General features: G+C 36.8%; 1 non-coding gene across 1 annotated transcript; it reads right to left on the bottom strand.

Annotated features, from left to right (window-relative positions):
• Positions 1 to 5,507: 5,507 nt before the first annotated feature.
• LOC116113551 lies at positions 5,508 to 5,611 on the bottom strand. The gene has a single exon (XR_004125438.1). It is a non-coding gene; the product is annotated as a small nucleolar RNA R71 (small nucleolar RNA).
• Positions 5,612 to 10,101: the final 4,490 nt, after the last annotated feature.

The raw sequence follows: 10,101 nt of genomic DNA, 5'->3' as shown, positions 1-10,101 counted from the left end.
ACCCACATCGCTCTAGGGCTATGCCCTAGAGGCTGCGACATATACATTGAATCATGTATCGTTGAAATCAGTGGATAAGACACCATATGAAATATGGAATGGGCGAAAATCCGTTTTGTCTCATCTAAGAATTTGGGGTTGTGATGCTTATGTCAAGAAATTGACTTCGAACAAGCTTGCCTCAGAGTTAGAGAAATGTATCTTTGTGGGGTATCCTAAACAGACAAGAGGATACTATTTCTACAATCCAGCTAAGTAGAAAATTTCGTTGCTCTAATTGGAGTCTTCTTAGAGAAGGATTTCCTTATAAGAAAAGATGGTGTAAGAAAGGTAGAACTTGATGAAGTTCTAGAACCACAAGATGCATCAAAAGATGGACAAGATGATGTGCCATCAGAGATGGTTGAGCATCATGAGGAGATCGCTCCATAGAGAGTGGAACAAAGCGAACCTCCAACACAAGAGCCACGTAGGTCTGGGAGAAATACGTCGTGAGCCCAAGAGGATGGTTTTCTCATGACTCAAAATGGTGACATATTAATCTATCTAGACGATGAGCCCGGAACCTATAATGACACTTTGTCAAATCCAGATTCCGCAAAATGGTTTGAAGCCATGAAACCTAAAATAGACTCCATGTACCAGAACCAAGTATGGGATTTGGTGGATTCACCCGAAGGGGTCAAGCCCATGAGGTGTAAATGGGTCTTCAAGAAGAAGACTAACATGGATGGGAATGTTCAACCTATAAAGTATGGCTGCTAGCAAAATGTTTCAAACAAAAGCATGGGATTGAATATGATGAAACCTTATCTCCAGTAGCAATGCTAAAGTCCATTAGGATTATACTAGCTATTATTACATACCATAACTATGAAATTTGGTAGATGGATGTCAAAACCGCTTTCCTAAATGAAAATCTTGAAGAGGACGTCTACATGATGCAACTCGATGGTTTCATTCTTGATGGACAAGCAAGGAAGGTATACAAGTTAAAGAGATCCATTTATGGACTCAAGCAAGCATCAAGGAGTTGGAACATTTGTTTTGATGACTCTGTAAAGGAATTTAGGTTTATACAAAACAAAGACGAGCATTGTGTATACAAGAAAATTAGTGGGAGTGCAGTGGCATTCCTACTGTTGTATGTCAATGACATATTGATCATTAAGAATGATATATCGAACTTGCAAATGGTAAAGACTTGGTTCTCCAAGTGCTTCTTCATGAAGGACTTAGGGGAAGCAACCTACATCCTCGATATAAAGATCTATCGTAATAGATCTTGTAGGTTGCTGGGCCTAAGTCAAAGTACATACGTACATTAACAAAGTATTGAAAAGATTTAGTGTGGAAGATTCAAAGAAAGGTTATCTTCCAATGTCACATGGCGTGTATCTCTCTAAAGTTATGTGTCCTAAAACACAGGAGGATAGAGATAGGATTGGAGGTATTCTTTATGCTTCGGCAGTAGGATCCATAATGTACGCCATGTTATGTACTAAGATTGATGTCTCATATGCCTTGAGCATTTTGATAATCCTAGGTTTATACTATTTTCTTTATACTTTTTTTGGATACTTCTTATTAAGTTTTGTGCCTAAATTATTTCTTAATATTGTATATTTTACGTTTCAGGCCAAAAGGTGCAGTTGGAGCAAAACCGAGCAAAAATGAGTTTTTGGACCTAGAATCAAGCGAGATTCAAAGATCGGGAGAATTCTGATGATGTTGGAAGCACAGTTGGAGTTTGTTCCTATTGGGGATCACAAATATCAAAGATTCAAGCGAAGAAGAAAGTAAAGGGCAATTCCATAAATTCAGCAAAGATCAACAAGAGTTCGCCGTGGCAAGGTTCTCTCTTTACCGTGGCAAGTTAGCCTTTGGACTGATAGGTTAGCGAAATTCAAATCAATGCCACGATGAGAATTTTTCTTGCCGTGGCGAAATCTGCAAATTTTTGTTTTTGTAAAACGCTATGTTTTTCTTTTATTTGTATTAGTTCCTAGGGTTTTGGCCAACTATTTAAGAGAGACTTAGCTCATTTAGAGAGGGGGTCAACATTCTTAAGAAATGAGAAGGGGAGATTTGAGATTTGAAGAATTTGGGTCTCCAAATTAAGGAAGATTTTGTTTCTCTTTCAATTTTAGCATGTTGAACTCTTTATTTATAGATTATGTTATGTTTTTCTTTACTTTGAGTATAAACTGACTCACTTTTGGGTTAGGGTTTTGATGTAACTTGGATTACAATGGTTTAGTCTATAAATTGATGTTGTTTTTTAGTTATATTGCTTGGATTATGTGTTTATTCTTGTACTTAATGCAATTGGATGTTGGGTTTTTGATTCAATTGAATGTTGAGCATGATGAGACTGAGAAGTGATTCATGTATTAGTTTCTTAGAGTAAATACTATAGGTTAAATGAACGCTAGAGGTAGGTTCAACGATCTATGAGATCTCTTTAGGATTCCAATTAATGGACTTTGAACTATTAATATTCATATTGTTGGGTGCAGAAGCTTAATGGGCATAAGTAAGAGAATATACTTGAGAAGGTATATTCTATAGATTAGGGAATCCGATTTATAATCCTTGCATGTGAACTTGAAAGTAACATAAATTGTAGATTAAATTAGAGTATCCTAGTGAAATCAAAACCCTAACCTCTCTTGCCTTGAATTGATATTGTGTTAAATTGTTTACTTTTAATTTCAGTTGTTTAATTTTGTGCTTTAGATTTTATGTAACGCCCATATCAAGGTACGTAGTTTTATTTATGCCCTAATACCCTTAATTGAATTTGTTAAAGTTTTCTTGAACAAGTGTGAAGAAAATTCCTTAAACCTTCATTAGGGGTAAAATGGTCTTTTCACTCATAATTAGTTGAAAAAGTGGGAAGTGAAAAGAAGTAGAATAACATGGAGAAGTTAATAAAAATGAGGGCATTATGGTAATTGACTAAGGGACATAGATGAAATTTTATAGAAAGTGCAAGGGTAAAATGGGAACTATAAGTAATATTTTGTTATATTAAGAGTTCAAGAATGAAACCCTAGCCATTTTTCCCCTTCCATTCACGCCACTTTCCACCCAAGTTCTCTCAAATTTCTTCAATCAATTTTCAAAGAAAATTCATAGATCTTGATTAAATTTTACTGGAATTTCAATCCCAAGCATCCTTAGGTAAGATCCTTGCACTAAGATATGAGAGTTAATTTTTAAAGTGTTGAATTCTTATGATTTGTGTTCATAGGGTTTAAGAGAAAGGGAGTTGGATCAAGGAAAACTACTAACCCTAGTCATGATTGGAGTAATATTGTGTAGAGAACTTCTTTTATGCATGTATGTGCTTATATATGAAGAATTGTTGATGGAATGGATGTTGAATGATTGTTAGAATTTATCCATAAGAAGTCGTGTTTGTGTACTTGATGTTTGATGAGAGTTTGGATGAATTATGGAAGAATTGGAGAAGAATTTATGGAGTGTGAATCCTGGACAGGTTTGACATTAATCTTGGTGTGTTTTATTCCAAATTTTGGTGGCTTAGAAGAGAGGTAGAAGTGTAGCCAAATTAGAGTTGATGTGTGCATATAAATTGTTTGATGAAATGTCAAAGAGAAGTGCATGTATGAGTATGATTATTTGTTATCTTAAGATGAGTTTGTAGATGGTGGAGAATGACATGTCAACATTCCATACTGTATTCTTGCATCCAAACATGTGAATTTAGAAAGAATAATAAGCATGAGCCCATCTACATGCCTACATACTCATAAGAGCATTAAAGAGCAATAATGAATATTAAAGTTAAAGAACAAATAGAAAGAAATGAGAAATATTAAAAAAGTTCAAATCTGAATTTTTATTTAAAGAAGTGTAAATAGATAAAAGAAGAGAAGGTTGTTGCGATGGGGAGCCCGTGAGTGACATAGCCCCGCATGCACGCCGCCTTTAGTGAGCAGCCTTAGAATCAGAAAGAAGAATTGTATAGTCTGTTAGAAGTGCATGTGGATGAGGACTGTATCCAGAATTACAGAATACACTCACACGGCCAGGGTTCCAAATCCATGCCTCAACCGAGTCCGATCGGCAAGGAAAGAAAGAATAGAAAGAAAAGAAAGATTAGAAAGAAAGAAAGGAAGCATAGAAAGAAATACAGAGAAAAGAAACATAAAACAGAATAAGGAAAATAGAAAAACAGAAAAAAAAATGCACATCCTATGCATTTGTGCATTAGCATCATACCTATGCATGATACCATGCCTACTATCATGAGTAATGAGAAATTAGAAATAGAGAAAGAACAGAGAAAGAACAAAGAAGAATAGCGAAGTGTGATGTAAGGAAAGAAATTCAAAATATGAGCAACGGAGATAGAAGGGTAGCATAGCGGGTTTACTTACTGAGCAATTAGTGCTCACCCTGTTGTTTTCAATGTTTTTGCAGGTAGTAGGTGAGATGCGATCACTTGGAATGTCAATAAGCGGAAGGGTTTGGCAACATTGTCGAGTTGTTGTTTTGCGACTGTATTATATTATGTAAAGATTTGTATATAAAGAAAAATTAGATACGAGCCCATTATTTTATACTCATCTACATGTATATTTTCTTATATATATCTAGTGAGTTTTACTATTATTTTACGAGTATACTAGCTAGAGAGAGAAAGTATTACATTTTAGCTTTACTTTCTCCCGCAAATCCAAACATTTTTTGTGTTCTTCAATTAGTTATAGAATTAGAAAAATCGGTACTTAACACTCAATCCTCTTGGGAATGATACTCGATTCATCACTTTATTACTTTTTGCGACTAGTGCACTTGCTACATATGCATGTTTGTCAAATCACACATCAAGTTTTTGGCATCGTTGTCGGGGATTGATTTTGTGTTAATATTGAAGTTTTCTAGTTTTCACTAAATTGGAGTTTAATTTTTAGTTTTAATTGTTTCTAGCTTAATTTTTCTTTTTGCTTGCTTATGATCTCACGCTTTTTTTCTTTCCTGTATAGTTTATGCGAAAAGCAAGAAATCATCCAGTGGTTCCTATTGATCCAGAGATTGAAAGAATCGCGAGAAGACTTATAAGAGAGAGAATAGAACGAGAGGCAAGAGTCATTGAGATGGCTGAAAACAGACTTTGAGGGAATTTTCACTTCCACAAGTTGATGGGTGTAGTCTGAGCATTACGGGACCGCCTGTTGAGGTGAATAATTTCGAGATAAAGCCAACTATAATCCAGATGATTCAGCAATCAGTATAGTTTGGGGGTGATCCAAAAGAAGATCCGAATATGCACATAGCCATTTTCCTGGAAATCTGTGACACATTCAAGCACAACGGGGTGACAAATGATGCTATTAGATTGTGCCTATTTCTATTCTCATTGAGAGATAAGGCAAAAGAATGGCTAATGTCATTGCCTGCTGGAACCATAGCAACATGGAATGATCTAGCACAAAAGTTCTTGCACAAGTACTTTCCACTAGCTCTTTCAACAAAAATGAGAAAACATGACCTCATTTATACAAGGCGACCATGAATCATTATATGAAGCATGACAGAGATTCAAGGAAATGTTGAGGAAGTGTCCACATCACTATTTGCCTGTTTGGATGCAAGTCCAAACATTCTATTCAGGTTTGCTACCAAATGTTGGAACAATGGTAGACATAGCAGTTGGAGGAGCTTTATAGAACAAGACACCAGTGGAAGCCCAAGAGTTACTTGATGTCTTAGCAAGTAACAACTACCAAAGACCAGATGCCAGAATAGTGCCAAAGAAGTCCATGGCTATTTATGAAGTTGATGCTTACACAACCATTTTAGCCCAACTTGCCGCACTTCAGAAACAAATAGAAGGTATGCTTGTTAATTCCATTCAAACACGTCAAGTAACATGTGATTTTTGTGTAGGTAACCATGTGAGCATTGACTGCCAAGTGAGGAACACCTTTACTTCACCCTCCTTATCTTCAGAAAAATTCAACTATTTGGCTAGGAATCAGAGACAACAGAACAATCCTTTCTCCAACACTTACAATCTTGGTTGGAGAAATCACCCAAACTTGTCTTGGGGCAATCAAAACAATAAGTTGAATCAAAGGACGGTGCCAAACCATCAATCAGAGGTGAACCATCAACCATGTGAGCAAAGAATGTTGAAATTGGAGGATATGTTCAGGAAGTTCATGTAAGAGACCACAAGTTTTATGAATGAGACGAGGAAAATTTTAGAAACCAAGGAGCGTCTATTCAAAACTTGGAGGTACAAAAGGGTCAAATAGCCAAAAAGTTGAATGAACGACCTCAAGGTTCCCTACCAAGTAACATAGTGACAAATCCACGTGAACAAGCAAATGCCATAACTTTAAGAAGTGGAATAGTGTTGGAAGGGGTTGAATAAAAAGGGAAGGATGAGAACCTACTAGAGAAGAAGGAAGAATCTGAGGAAGAAGTCGATGAAGAGATCATTGTTGAAGAGAAGCCAACAAGTCCTAGAAAAGAAGAACTAAAGAAGGAAAAGATTCCGAAGCAAAAGAAGGAAAAATTTCCATTTCCTGAGATACCACCAGAGTTGGCACATCACACTCCTCTAGTTCCTTTCCCTTAGAGGCTCAGAAAGCAAAATCAAGATAAGCAGTTTATGAAATTCCTTGATGTATTTAAAAAACCGCAAATTAACATTCCTTTTACAAATGCCTTGTAGTAGATGTCAAGTTATGCTAAGTTTCTAAAAGAGATCCTTTCAAACAAAATAAAGTTGGAAGAGGAAGAAAAGGTGATGCTTATAGAGGAGTGCAGTGCCATTCTGCAAAAGAACCACCAAAACTCAAAGATCCAGGGAGTTTCACTATCCCTTGTGTTATAGGAGATATTACATTTGATAAAGTTTTATGTGATTTGGGTGCTAGCATTGACCTAATGCCTTTTTCTGTTTTCAAGAAACTAGGGATTCGTGAGGTGAAGTCCACAACCATATCCTTGCAACTCGTAAATCGATCCATCAAGCATCCATAAGGCCTTATTGAAGATGTACTGGTTAAAGTGGATAAGTTTCTCTTCCCTGCTGACTTTGTTGTGTTGGATATGGAAGAAGACAAGGAAATACCGCTCATTTTGGGAAAACCATTCCTTGCCACAGGAAGGACTTTGATTGATGTCCAAAAAGGAAAGTTAATCCTAAGGGTCAAAGATGAAACGGTGACTTTTAATGTCTTCGAAGCTATGAAATTTCCATCAAAGGTTGATTCATGTTTTAGTGTGGATTTGGTGGACAAATTTGTAGCAAATACCATTGAAGAGATCACTCATCAACTATTTCTAAAAGTTTGCATTGCCCAATCCAAAACAACCTAGGTAGACGAGCAAAAGAAGAATGAGTGTGCTAGGTACTTGGAAGCACTCCCACCTATTAACACAAGCCAAGATCCAGAATTTGAAGATTTTGACATAGAAAAAGAGAAGGAAAAGGCAAGAACGGAAGAACCACCAAAGCTTGAATTGAAGCCTTTACCATCTCACCTTAAATATGTGTATCTTGATGAAACAGAATCTTTTTCGGTAATCATCAATGCGAAGTTGAGTAAAGTGGAGGAAGAGAGATTGATTCGGTGTCAAGAGAGCATAAATCGGCCATTAGGTGGACCATTTTTTACATTAAATGCATTTCTCCATCCTTTTGTATGCACAAGATACTTATGGAAGATGATGCAAAGCCTAGAGTGCAACCACAACAGAGATTAAATCCTTTTATGAAGGAAGTGGTGAGAAAATAAGTGGTAAAACTCTTAGATGCAGGAATCATCTACCTTATTTTAGATAGCCCTTGGGTAAGCCCGGTGCAAGTGGTTCCAAAGAAAGGACGTATCATAGTAACGAAGAGTGGAAGCAATGAATTGATACCGACCAGGATAGTTACGGGTTGGACCGTGTGCATCGACTATAGGAAGCTAAACGAAGGAATAAGGAAGGATCATTTTCCACTTCCATTCATTGATCAAATGTTGGAAAGGCTAGCGGGACATGCGTATTATTGTTTCCTAGATGGATATAATCAGATCCCTAGTGCTCTTGAAGATTAAGAAAAGACAACATTCATATGTCCTTATGGTACCTTTGCTTATAGAAGGATGCCTTTTGGGTTGTGTAATGCACTGGCCACATTTCAGCGATGCATGATGTCGATATTCAGTGACATGGTAGAGCGGTTTATAAAAGTCTTTATGGATGACTTCTCTGTTTTCGGTTCTTCTTTTGATAATTGCCTTTCTCACATTTCTCTTATTTTGCAGTGATGTCAAGATACAAATCTGGTGCTCAATTGGGAGAAGTGTCACTTCATGGTTCAAGAAGGCATAGTGCTCGGTCATCGGATCTCAAAGGAAGGCATTGAAGTGGATCGAGCCAAAACGGAAGTGATTGATAAGTTGCCACCACCTACAAATGTCAAGGCTATCTGGAGTTTCCTGGGGCATGCGGGGTTCTATAGAAGATTCATAAAGGATTTCTCCAAAATCTCTAAACCTCTTTGCAATTTGTTGATTAAAGATGCATCTTTGATTTCGATGATGAATGCATGCATGCTTTTCAAACTCTTAAGAAATTATTAGTGTCTACACCCATTATTACAGTTCCTAATTAGGAACTCCCATTTGAATTGATGTGTGATGCCAGTGATTTTGCATTAGGAGTGGTTTTAGGACAAAGAAAGAACAAGGTTTTGCATGTAATTCAGTATGTTAGTAAGACACTAACCAATGCACAGTTGAATTACACCACTACTGAAAAAGAGCTTTTACTTGTTGTTTTTGCATTTGACAAATTTTGATATTATTTGCTAGGTGCTAAGGTGATTGTCTATTAGGACATTCAACACTCAAGCACACTCAAGCATTTATTGGCAAAGTAAGAAGCAAAATCAAGGCTAATCAGATGGATCCTACTCCTCCAAGAGTTTGATTTGGAAATCTGAAACAAGAAAGGGTTGGAAAATGTGGTAGCAGATTATTTATCAAGAATTGAGCAACCGGCACAGGGAAGTGAAGAGGAAACTCAAATCAAGGAGACATTCCCAGGTGAGAAATTGATAAGAGTTGAAGAAGCACCTTGGTATGCGGATATTGCAAATTACTTATCATCAAGAGTGCTTCCAAACAGCATGACTTTCCAGCAAAAGAAGAAAGTTTTCTCTGACTTGAAATTCTACTTTTGGGAAGAACTATTTTTGTCTAAACATTGTGCAGATAAAATGATACAGATGTGTGTCCCAAAAGAAGAAATATAGAGTATTTTAAGGCATTGCCATGAGAAGGAAGTCGGTGGTCACTTTGGAGGAAATAGAACAGTAGCTAAAGTCTTTCAATCTGGGTTTTATTGGCCAACTCTGTTCAAGGATGCTTTCTGGTTTGTTTAGGAATGTGACCAATATCAACAGAGTGGAAATATTTCAAGGAGGGATGAGATGCCGTTGAGTAACATCTTGGTTGTTGAACTTTTTTACATGTGGGGGATTGACTTCATGGGTCATTTCCCAAGTTCATATGGAAATTTGTATATCTTAGTGGCCATTGACTATGTTTCGAAATAGGTTGAAGCAGTTGCATTACCCTTTAACAATGCCAAGGTAGTGGTGAACTTTGTGAGAAAAAATATTTTCTCGACATTTGGAGTACCACGGGCAATCATTAGTGATAGAGGAACCCATTTTTGCAATAGGCAGTTTGAATCTCTTTTGGGAAAATATAGAGTGACACATAAGGTTGCTACACCATACCATCCTTAGACCAGTGAACAAGTGGAACTTTCAAACAGGGAACTGAAAAAGATTCTAGAAAAGATGGTTAATGTATCTAGGAAGGATTGGTCACAAAAGTTAGATAATGCATTGTGGGCATACCGAATTGCATTCAAGACTCCAATTGGCATGTCTCTGTTCCATCTGGTTTATGGGAAAGCATGTCACTTGCCGATGGAGCTAAAGCATAGAGCATATTGGGCAGTCAAGATGCTAAACATGGATTTACAAGCTGTCGGGGAAGAAAGGATGCTTCAATTGAATGAACTAGATGAGTTTCATCATGATGCTTATGAAAA

The sequence above is a fragment of the Pistacia vera genome, unplaced genomic scaffold (genome assembly GCF_008641045.1).
Source record: "Pistacia vera cultivar Batoury unplaced genomic scaffold, PisVer_v2 Contig682, whole genome shotgun sequence".
In the NCBI taxonomy this organism is placed as follows: domain Eukaryota; kingdom Viridiplantae; phylum Streptophyta; class Magnoliopsida; order Sapindales; family Anacardiaceae; genus Pistacia; species Pistacia vera.
Note: the sequence above shows the minus strand (reverse complement) of the source record. Positions and strands in the feature narration are given on the sequence as shown.